The sequence below is a fragment of the Limulus polyphemus genome, unplaced genomic scaffold (genome assembly GCF_000517525.1).
Source record: "Limulus polyphemus unplaced genomic scaffold, Limulus_polyphemus-2.1.2 Scaffold419, whole genome shotgun sequence".
NCBI classification, from domain to species: Eukaryota; Metazoa; Arthropoda; class Merostomata; order Xiphosura; family Limulidae; genus Limulus; species Limulus polyphemus.
In genome coordinates, this window is record NW_013666029.1 from 444,398 (window position 1) to 456,532 (window position 12,135).

At 32.1% G+C, this 12,135-nt stretch overlaps 1 long non-coding RNA gene across 4 annotated transcripts; it reads left to right on the plus strand.

Moving 5' to 3' along the window:
* Positions 1–3,220: 3,220 nt before the first annotated feature.
* LOC106458134 lies at positions 3,221–9,478 on the plus strand. Of its 4 annotated transcripts, none has more exons than XR_002610318.1 (7): positions 3,221–3,272; positions 5,516–5,546; positions 5,743–5,839; positions 6,195–6,238; positions 7,373–8,005; positions 8,318–8,383; positions 9,255–9,478. It is a non-coding gene; the product is annotated as an uncharacterized LOC106458134 (long non-coding RNA). The 4 variants fall into 4 exon arrangements; XR_002610316.1 differs by having other exon boundaries at positions 3,225–3,272; positions 6,198–6,238; XR_002610317.1 differs by having other exon boundaries at positions 3,245–3,276; positions 6,198–6,238.
* Positions 9,479–12,135: the final 2,657 nt, after the last annotated feature.

The window sequence follows — 12,135 nt, forward strand, 5'->3', positions numbered from 1 at the left end:
GTAATTTTGTGATTGGAATTCTGGACATTTAATTAAGTTATTGTTAATTGTTATTGGTTTATTGTATGTGGCTATTGTTTGGGATGAACAATACTAAGGAGAGGGCAGTGTTGCGTCAGCGAGGTCACGTGACTAATGTCACGCCACGTTTCTAGAACTATCTTGTTCCTTCGTGAATGCCCTAGCATTTACTAGATATATGTTTGTCTGGTATATATATAAGACGCTCACAACGTGACAACAATGTGTGTGTAGGTCGTGAGTAATTGATCTGCAGTCACAGGGTATTGTTGAAGTTAACTTTCGTTATAGCGTTTGTTTTAGCGCGAATGTTGAAATTAAGTGTATCGTAAAGTTATATTCAGAAAGAATAAACCAGTTTTATTAAGTAAGGACTTGTGTCGCTAAAGTTTCGTTGGAACGAAGTTACGGAAAATTAATTGACAAACGGAGACGTAACAGTATGTATGTATTTACGCCACAGATAAAGAAGGTGTTGATTTTACTGTTATCACTTGCGAAAGTTATTTTAATTTAAAGTGGGAGGGACCAACGGAAACTTTGCTAAATTATGGGGGGACGCTGTTATTTAAGCTTGGAAAACACCGACTTAGGTTAAAAAACTTAATTAAGACTTGTGTATCTTGTTTTTGACTACCAACATCATTGATACATCTTCAAAGAATTACTAAATAATTCTGAAAAACATAGGTCAAACTGGCAGATCAACCTTTATACAATATCGAGTCCCAATAAAAAATTCTTGCTTGTTTAAATAATCTATTGGAATCGATATATATATATGTATATCATGATATGGTCTTCTCACTTTGTTGGTATGAAAGTTGATTTCGACAGAGGGCGACTTTACTACTGCAGCACTCTCTGTCGATGTAAATTGCGCAAACTTAAAAGTTGATCGACTAATATTTTTCCATTTATCTTGAACAAAGAAAAACATCATTTTCACTTGTCAGTTTTATGGCTTAATATCTTTCATGAATCTACCTCTGTGATCTTACCTCAAAATCTTCTTTAGCTCAGATACAACGTGAAATAAAGAAATATATTTATGGAAGAAAAATAAAACTTAGAACTGACATGTGCATTTAGGTTATAGTTCATGTATGATTGTTTTATTATGGTGATATGAGTTTTGTCCAATTAAGATTGGTCAGTAAAAACTTCATGAATAATATATTAACGGATTTCTATGTTTAGCTTTCTTAAATAATTTGAATTTAGTATTAAGAAGTTTGTAGATATTGGTTCAAGCTTGGTCGTTTGGTGAAATGAAAACAATGAAGTGTATTTGATGAGTCGTGTGGCGATAACCATAACTTGGTTTTGTAAATTTTATAACAGTTGCCGTTTCCTTATTATAGATTGGATTGAATATGAACACACCATTGATTGCTGTCTTATTGTAATATTATGTTATTTATTCTTTGTTCTGAGCGTATGTATGTTTCACAATAACACCCGATCGAGATAGCCGTTAACTTCGTTCTAGCTACGTTAGTTCCCTTACTGTCCCCCATGGGTCAGCGGAAAGTCTGTGAACTTAGAACACTAGAAATTGGGTTTCAATACCCGTGGTGGGAACATCAAGATAGCATTTTGTGTAGCTTGGGTTTAACTACAAACAGTTACTTTGTTATTCTAGCTGGGGAAATATTGCTGTAATACTGCAAGAATGTTGACAGCAGAGTTCTTCAACACTTGTTCAGATGGTATCTATAGGTTGCATTTTCACCTATGTTATAACGAGAATAGTCAGTCACATGAGTAGCGCTAGTCGCTGTAGGTAAATGCAACGTTTTTTGCAAACTAAGGAATAATGGATTTAAACAGTCTGGAACAAGATTTTGAAGGAGAAGTAGCTGAGAGAATCCAGTAAAAGAGACAGTCCATCATACAATAAAGCAAGTACAACACACTGTATGATATTAATAAAGCTTGTTCATTTTGCATTTCACTTTGTATCCAGTCTCATTATTTCATTTAACCTCACCTCTGTAAATAAAAAAAATAGCAATACTTCATGATTGATATATTGACTGAATCGCCAGTTAATAGGGATCTATCCAATTGCTCGACAGTTAACTCGGTTTTACTTAAAAATACCACAGAGTAGATAGGTAGAAAAAAATGTTGGTGCTTTAACCAATATATCCTATTATGGAGTTTGCTATATCTTGAGAGCTATTGACATGCCATTTTCTTTGACTAGAAGGACTTGCAATCGAGAGAAAGAAAGCTGAACATTGAGGGGAGATGTTTTTCAGAGATAGTTGTGAGACCTTCCTAGAATCTTCTATTAAGAAGAATTCAGGTTTAGATAGCACCCATTACAAGAAAGGTGGTACTAACATGCCCACCCTCTGTAGCTCTGCAGTACACCTCGGGGCTTATAACACTAATAGTCAGATGTCTATACTTTCGGTTGATAGAACACAGAGTCCATTATGTAGATTTGTGCTTTAAAACATTATTATTCAAATATGCATGATAACGTTTTGACGTTTGAGAAAGGCAGAAGTCGTGACGTTTAATAAGATGTGTATACCCCACTGTTCTAAAAATATTTGTATGTGACTGTAATAATGAAAAATTGGAAGAATAATATTAATATTATTAATGAAACAAAATCTTGTGTGTATAATCTAAAGGTGAAGTATACTCTATTCCTTTTTTAATGTTACTATCGTTAACAGTATTGGTTAGTGTTTAGTATATATCCTTTATTAATTTTAATTCATCACCATTATACTTTTACTACAGTCTCTTAGTAGCACAGCAGTAAGTCTGGAGGCTTATAATGCCAAAAAAGCGGGTTTAGATATCTGCGGTGGGCAGAATATAAATAGCCCATCGTGTAAGTTTGCGCTTAATTGCAAACAAATATAGAAATAATTTCGTATTGTTATACGGATTTAATACCAGCCTAATACCATAAGCTGGCCGAGCTTTATGGAATATTATTGGGTTTACGGCCAGAAATATCATTCACAGCGAGAATAATCAACTGATATAACAATATATTCTAATATTAATAAGTACGGTATATTTGATAAATGGATGACTTGTAGTCTTGATCTTGGGAGGTAACTTGCTTTGATCGGAAGTTAACATTAATCATGTCTTATTTTGAGAAAGCGACCTCTATCGTAAGTCCTTTAGGATCCCTGTGTGAAGAATATCATTCTTCTATAAATACATTGTTTACGTCGGCGTACAGTCTCTTTTAGTGTGAAGAAATCGTTAAGTGAGTGAGTATGTATTGTAGTTTGAGATACAATACTTTGTCTCGTGTTTGAGCGTTAAATATTAGTTTGCTACTACAATATGGTGAAAGATGTAGGAAATGTAGTATTGTGAGGCTTATTTTTTAGTTAGTATGTTTTTTAGGAATTTTCATGAGTAAGATTAAAATTGATTAAATTTAATGTTGCAGTAATATTTTTTGTGCTTAGAAGTTAGGTTTAGTTGTAACGTGTACGGTGTAGAAACGTTCGATTTGTCGTAGTACTAGTAGAAATATGTATTGGTAGTATTTATTGTTATCGAAATAGTGTTCTTTTCTTTATAATTATTGATATTAATTGTTGCGATATAACGATATATGTTATTTAAATAATCTTTGAAAATTAATAAATACTGCGTTAGAAGAGTAGTAATCATTTCAAACGTTTTGGTAGATATTTTCAAAGTAGTTTAAATTTTTAACACGAAGAAAAAAATTTTCCTTCTTAATTGTAGTATATATGCAGATATGCCAACTCTTAAAATTTAGGCGTAATTAAACCAGTTTTACGATTGTACGAATTATTTTAAGATTGTGTGCGGAATTCTAGAATTTTTTTCTCCTAAATTTTTCGGAAATATTCATTGTAAGCTTTGACATACAAACGTTTGAAGTAGTTGAAATAAAAAAAAAAAAAAAGAATAAAAGCAGTGCATAGGGTGCACTGATCATTTTTGAAGATGAAATTGTGGAAAAACGTGGTTTCTCTTTGTCCCTAATGACTACTCCAAAAGTTTAGTGAGCAGATGCTTAGACTTGATATTTAATTTAAAATTCAATGGTATTGTATCATCCTCAAAGGGTATGAATTATGTACGATGTAATTGATCAATTATATCATTAGTAATAGTAATACATTGTGCATACATTCACTTCATAGCCAATAATGGTACATTAACTAATTGAGGGTACTTTTCACTACTTTCTTACTCTATTCATATTCATTATTAACAAGCAAAATCAAGTTTTGTATGTTGTTTTATTGCAAGTAGAAAATATTAACATGTTAGTTTTTAATACCATGATTGAATACAATTACTTTAGCAATGTCATCTTTACTTACGGATATTTGACAACCCATGCTTATAGTGATCAGTTTTTTTAACTTTAATAACATTCCATTAATATTTTAAAAACTTTAGTGATATTCTCATTACTAACAGATTATACTACTGATTTTGAGAATGAAAAATATGACTAGCACTTACAATAACTTAATCTACAGCCTAAATCCTGTGATGCAAGAATATTTGTGAAAATTCAATTGACTTGTAAATGGAAATTAGATTAGTACCAAACATCTATTGATGTTCTAGACAGTCACATTAGAAAGTAAACAGACAGTAATTTACTTCAATAGTTTTTACAAAACTTAACCAATGTTTTACATAAAGTAAAATATTAAATATTATTGCTAATGCTACTCAGTTTTATGATGGTCAGACAATAAAATTAAACCTAATACATTAACTAAACTTTTGGCCTCAGAGACCTAGGTATTTCTTGTCTTCACATGTTTCTGCACAAGTTTTTCTTCATAGGCCACAAAGCATAGACAAACATCCACAAAATAAATATTTCCTTTCTCATTTAGGCAAAAATGGGTATATGAAAATTAATTTTACTAAAGTAAAGGATGCTTGGTTTAGTTACAGTTTACATTACATTTTTGTAACCCTACTCCAATCTAAAATAGTTTTCTACAAAAACCTTCCTTTGCAATTATATCTGATTATAAATACAATCATAGTCAGACGTTTTTTGGAATAATTTCTAACAGTAGCTTTGAATGTTAAATTATTTCAAAAGTAAAGCTAAAAGAACAGCATTCAAGTTATTTTTTTGCATTTTCAAACTGATACAGTGATAATGCCAAGTAATCCTACTAATACTTTGCATTACACTTAAATAACTTAGTTCATTGATCAGAATGGCCATTGCTGTTAAAAGTTATTCTCAGAGCTGACCAAATTAACATGCATAATATTTTCACATAGACTGAAATGTTAAACCGATACTTAATTGATGGTCAAAATTTAATGTTAATTATCTGATGGTGCTATTTCAATTGAGTAGTGATGGGTGATAACTATTTTGTTAATTTAATTTGTATTTTGTGCATTTATGTACAAAGATTCCATGGTTTACATATAAATTGAAGGCATTTAGGTTAAATTTTACTTATTCTGTTTTTTTTTTTTTTTACAGGCTGCTATTTTTAACTGCCAAAACTATTAAGGTAAGTGTTGATAATGAAAGCTTGATATTAATTTTGAAGTTTGATAATAGTATGTTAATGATGAAAACATAGTTCATCTGAATTATCTATTGCTGACACTGGTTCTTTCGTCCCTAACTGATTCATACTTACTATTTACTTGTATTTTTTTATTTTATTCACTCTTGTACTAATGCTACTGTTTTAAATCTGGCAGGCCTAGATGAAGTTGCAGTAATTACCAGGAACACTATTTTAATTTCTGAAATATCAAATAGCAGTATCATAATGGAAACACTGGGATGTGTCAGAGGGTAAGTTTTTTTTTATTACAAGTATTTGATTTCAGTTAATTCTTTCTATACTCTTTTGTATTTACATATTCCATAGCTTAAGTTGTAACTTGTTGAATAGTAAATATTTGTAAGAAGTTTCACTAAAGTTTTGTTTTTACTATTGGCTTCCAAAACTGTTAAGGTTGACGTAATCATGGTTCCTGAAGTATTTAGTTCAAATTTTATGGTATGTTTATGATGAAAGCATAGTTCATCTGAAGTACTTGCTGACACTGGTTCTTTTGCCCCTAACTGAATCATACTTGTTATTTAATTGTATTTTTGTAGTATTCAGTCTGTCTGTTACTGATGTTATTGTTTTAAATCCTTTCAGCAGGACAATATCAAGTCACATTAATTTCCAGAGGGAACATTGGGGTAAGTGTCAGAAGTTAGATTTATGGACTGTGTATTGTGGTTAGGAATACTGTGTCTAAGTGTTTGTTAGTGAAGGTATTAAATATAAATCCCAAACTGCAAATATCCTGCCCCAGTTTTTTCTCTGTGCCTGTTGATAACTCCATGGCAGCCTCTAAGTTTTAATAACTAGGTGTCTGTCTACCTTGTGGGTTCGGATCCCCGTCCCACCAAACATGCTTGCCCTTTCAGCCGTGGGGGCGTTATAATGTGACAGTCAATCCCACTATTTGTTGGTAAAAGAGTAGCCCAAGAGTTGGTGGCGGGTGGTGATGACTAGCTGCCTTCCCTCTAGTCTTTCACTGCTAAATTAGGGACGGCTAGCACAGATAGCCCTCGTGTAGCTTTGCGCGAAATAAAAACCAAACGGTCTACCTTGTATCTGACGAGTGTAGAATGTTTTCATAAGATATCTGCTGCAATATTTAATGCATTTATTAAATATAAAGGTGGTGCTATTAAGAGTCAAGTGATCTGCATAGTCTACTTTACATGAATCTAATGGCTGTGTAAGGCATTTCAGGTTAAACCTACATCGATTAAACTTATTCCATAATGCATATAGGCACAATCTAGTACAAAACAGCTAAATGGTCTGATTAAAAATTATATTAGACACCAGAATTGATGTAAATATTTAATTGTATAAACAAATTTGTTTATCCTTGCTATCAGATTATTTGATATTGTTTAGTTAATCTGAGTGAACTAATAATTTGGGTGAGACTTGGTAAATACTATTAGGAATGAATATTAATAATGCTATAAAGATGTATTTTGAATTAACGTTTTAAGGACATGAGTCGAAAGATTCCTGAAAATATTAATATCAAACGCCAAATGTTTATCATAACCTGAATGAATACAGTTATTAAAGAAATGTATGAGATTTATTTGAGACATTTGCTATTCGTTGCATATTGAGTGTGCAAGATAAGATTTATGTAAAGGTTTTTCAAAAATAGAGAAAATTAATCTGTGGTTTCTATGTAGATGGAGGTTATTTTTTAAATGTTTGATAAATATAAGTGCACAAAAATTGAAGTATTGTGCCATGCTTCAAGAAAGTAACGTATTTTAACCTTTATATTACAGTAGCTGTCTGAATTCTAACAAAACTGACATGACAAGAATCACAATTTATCCTTTCACTGAGTGTTGTAGACAGGAAAAATGTGAAGTTACCATTAGTGAAACCAGCACTTTCTAGTGAAGATACCATGGAAGTTATGGTGGAAAATGTGTAAAAGAGGATGACACCTAGTTTACACAAGTCCAGTGTCTTCTAATATTGGGAGCCTCGTTTCAATGAAAAGGCAACAGGCTTATGATGCAGCTTGTCTGTATTATTCTCCAACTGGAGGAATTCCTGTACACGTTTTCTAATCCCAATCAAATACTGAAATCTTGTGTTTGATCTTGGTGAGATTTGTTTTGCTGGTATTTGAGCTCTGGGAATAATAGTGAAGCTAATTACCAGTCCATTTTAGAGGCTGTTGTAGAAGGAAGGGTTCATTCCTGGGAAGAATGTGGATAACCATTGTAGACAGAATTCAGCGGGAATTTTGAATGAAGAATTTATTCAGGGATATCCCAATTCAAGGGACATGAATCTTGTACCTGTGAGGATGTGTCTAAATGTGTATGTACAAATGACCTAAGAACTTGTATGCAATGGATTTATGCTTCATCTGGAGTGAGAGAAAGCAAAGGATGAACTTCCTGGAAGTAAGTAGTCTTGTTCTACTGAAGTATGATTTGCAAATGTTCTAGTGACCACCAGAGATTTTGTTGTATTTGATATATTGGTGAGGCGTGTTAATTTAACCTGTGACATTCCATGATTAGTGTCAAACTCTTCAAAACTAAATATCAGCAGTTGTATACATCTTGTTTTAACTGTATTGTGCATGTGATGATACTTTTGATAGGGACAAATGATGTCATGTGATATAAATCTTAAATATCTGATTGCACCTAAAGCTAATGGATGAAATATTTGATTTTTTCTTTTTTGTAATTCATCTTTTCTTATTGCAGGTGTTATCTTCAAAGCTGCTATTTACATATTGCCCTAAAGTGCTTCATAACAAGTATGGAATCATGGTATGTTTTAATTTTTGTATACAGGCTTTGAAGTAGGAGAAATATTTGTCAACTATATAGTAAGGACAAATCTGTTGCCCAAAATCAGTTTTTTTTTTCTCTTTTCAGTTTTACTAAAATCTAACTGGCACTCATGGTATATTTACCTATGAGCCTTCATTGAAAACTAATTTTAATAATATAATTAAGTAAATGTGTAGTGTATGCACCTGTGTAGCTTACACAACTTACCTAAAATCTACTGGGGAAAATTGTTGCACCTATGTGGCCCATTTTTCGAGGAAACTGAAAAATGTTACACAATTGGAGTTTTCTTGGCTAATCACAGCAAGGAATCTATATCAGGGGTAGAATAGTGGGCAGTGTTTTTAGAAAACTACTATAAACTTTAATGAAAGTGTTGAATGATTTATTTTAATCCTTAGTTATGGCTACTTGCCAACCTTACAACTTGGATGAGGGTTTATCAACCCAAATAAAGTAATTTCTTTGAGGTTGGGTGAAAAAGAAAGCCCACAGTTTACAGGATCCATATTTGAATAATTAAACGGTAAGAGTTAAATGTTCCAAAGCCGTGATTTAAAACAAAGACCTGTGATGATTCATGCACCATTCTGAAAATGTGTTGAAATTACTCCACTTATGATTCTGAGGTCTTGTTAATGCAAATGTAAAGTATTTCATTGTTACAATTGTTTCAGGCAATACTTTAGTTTTACAATTCCCTTTCTGTTACATGTATAATGATACTCTGTATTAATGTACAGCAGTTTCGTCTTTCCAGCTCTGGTGCACTAAGGCAATTCTAAAATCTGCTAAAAACAGGTTCTTCCAATAATAGACGTATATTAAAATTACCTGTATCTTGCAGATGGACCTTTATTGGAAGATGAAGCATTGATCTACCAGAGTAAGGTGCAGAAGTAAGATAGCACGAAACATCCCGACTGCATTTCACAACACTGGAAGATATGTTACGTCAGGGGATGAGTGTCCATCGAGACGTCATAAAAAAAGATCGTTGGACGTTTTTCAATGGATGTGTGGATATTCAGTGTTTTATGTTCGTTGATAATAAAATTTGTTTTAGACGCAGTTGTTTCCATTTGTTTAATTTGAATACCTCAATATCTGTATAGAAAGTATCGTATAAAACATTTCAGATCTATCAATGTACATTTACGTTTTGGATTCTTTTATTGTATAAAAAAAGTAAAAATGCGCTGCCTTTCTAATACTAGAATATTATGACCAAGGATTTTCGCAGGCATTTGTCTCGGACATCTGTATAATCATTAGTTATTCCAATGAATGTGAAAAGAATTAAAGGCTTTAAAATTACAGCAATAGTATGATTTTCAGTAATTTATACTATTGGTCAACAATTTCACAAATTGCTAGGATTTTTCTTAAGTTGTATGTTTTTTATTACATTACTTAATTTGACTTACCGTGTGTAATACTTTGTCTTTTAAATTATTCTTCGTTTGGTGAAAATCGCGCGACAGTTTGAATACCACTGGACTAAACCTAAAACCTTTTTATAATTGGGGTTTGTTTGGAGCTATTTACCTTCATCATTGTTTCTGGTAATCCTAACAACTTTTTTTTGTCAGCCAAATCTATAATTTAAAGTTTCTAACTCAGAATCTTGGTGTTAGAGGTACCTTCTTGGTATTCTAATTCGTTATCTTGAGGATGAGTTCGGAAAGGACGTACGCGAAATAAACAACGAAGAAAATTTGGCGGGTATATCATTCCAATATGATCTGTAGTTTCTTCATGTAAGCCGGAGAATACAAATTTTCATTATTCTTCAGTCTAATTTGTGAATATTGTATTTATAAGTATAAACTTTGTGGCAAATCTTAGCTGGTCAGTCATAAATTGGTTCTTCGGGTATGTCTTGGTCATTTGTAGTACGATAATATGCTAACCAGACTGATTAACGCGCTCAACACCTGATCCTGTGGCTATTTCATGAACATTGCCTTGTTTAACAATGGAGCTATTGACGGCTCAAATCCTGTTTTACGTAACGTAATTCTTCATTCTTATAATCGCACTCTGGAAACTTAATATTTATTTTCGTCTACCTAACATGGACACTTGTAGCGTCATTGAACACCTGAAGTCATCTCGGCGTATAACTCAATCACTTCTACCGATTTGAATAATGAACTCTAACCGTCGCGAACTGTCTATTAAAAGTGGTAACTGGAAAACTATTTTGTCTTAATTAGTTCAGTTTAAATGTTATTTTGTAATTTCCAAATCAAATTTTGAAGCTAAAATGGAGTATTTAAAAGAATTGGGGGGGGGTGTTAAATGAAAGACTTGTACAGCCCTTTTAAAACTTTGCAATAACATTGGTTCGTATTTTATTTCGAGCATTGAAAGTAGTCTATTCAAAAGTTTTACAGTATTTATCCGAGTTTTACTGTATGCTACATATAAACATTCAAATACTACTTTTGAGAGAAAGTTAATTTGGCAGTTTCTGTAGATAAATTTGAACTTTTATAGAAGAAACTAGAAATACTGTTTAGTTTCTGAATGAAGTATACGCTTGATTCGTACTCGTAATTAAGGTGTTATCTAGAACAATTACTTGTACATGTGTTATGTATCAGTTTCTCTATAAATCGTTAGCAGACGTATAAAAAAATGTATATTATACATTACATCGGATATCTGAATTTAAATAAATAAACAATATTAGCGTTAACTGGTTTCTAGACAAATTCAGTGTTAACAGTCCTAAACTTTTAATGGACTAATCGCTGCTTGAGAATAATGCAAATTACTCGAAGGTGTTGCAATATTGAGTGAAGTTTCTCATAATTTTCAGATACAGTTACTACATACACACTTCAAAATATGCACTGTAGCAAAGGGAAAAGTAGTCTAATAGCAGTTGGATGACACAATAATGGTTTTAGAAACATTTTTTAGACTAACTGATTTGTTATATTATGTAACTTTATACCCAATATGTTCAATTTTATTTATATAAGATTTCAGAACTTTATATAATCGTCTGGTACCCATCATAGATTTAAAATCTGTAGCACATCTGCAACGGTTAAAAGTTTAGCACATTTTTTAGAAAGGATAAGCCTAACGTGTGGTATTATGGAGTAATAACTTTGAGAAATACAGATGCTTTTCTAATTCTTGTGATAATGTCATTACGAAATTCTTGAAAACAAAAACACATTTGGTGCTGTCAAGCGTAAAGCTACACAATGGGCTACCAATCGTGGTTATCGAAACCAGATTTTTAACGTTATAAGCAATCGGGGACCTTAAAAAGTCAAATTAGTGTCTCGTTTAATATAGATAATTGTACTTGTTTTTATCCTGTATTTCCCTACTTACAACATATCTATGTTTAACACGTTCTTTGCTTGTTGTTTTTACCACACCACGGGTACATTTCAATTGAATTACTTACGTTATTTTGTTCTGTGTTCTTAGGAAGACAAAATTGCTTTGTAAACAATCATAGAATGCAACTGTAACATGCGGGTTGTCATGAATGTGTATTTACTTATTTAAAAACTTGTTTTGCTTTTGTATGTTTTGAACAAACGGTACCTGGTATCTTTGACTATAAAATCTCTTTGAATATTTGCGACATATCAAATATGTCATATTAATGGGTGCAGACGGCTTAAATGGGTAATGAAGAAAAACTTTAATATATGTTTAACATCAGGTACCTGGTGATGACAAAACCTTGTCGAAAC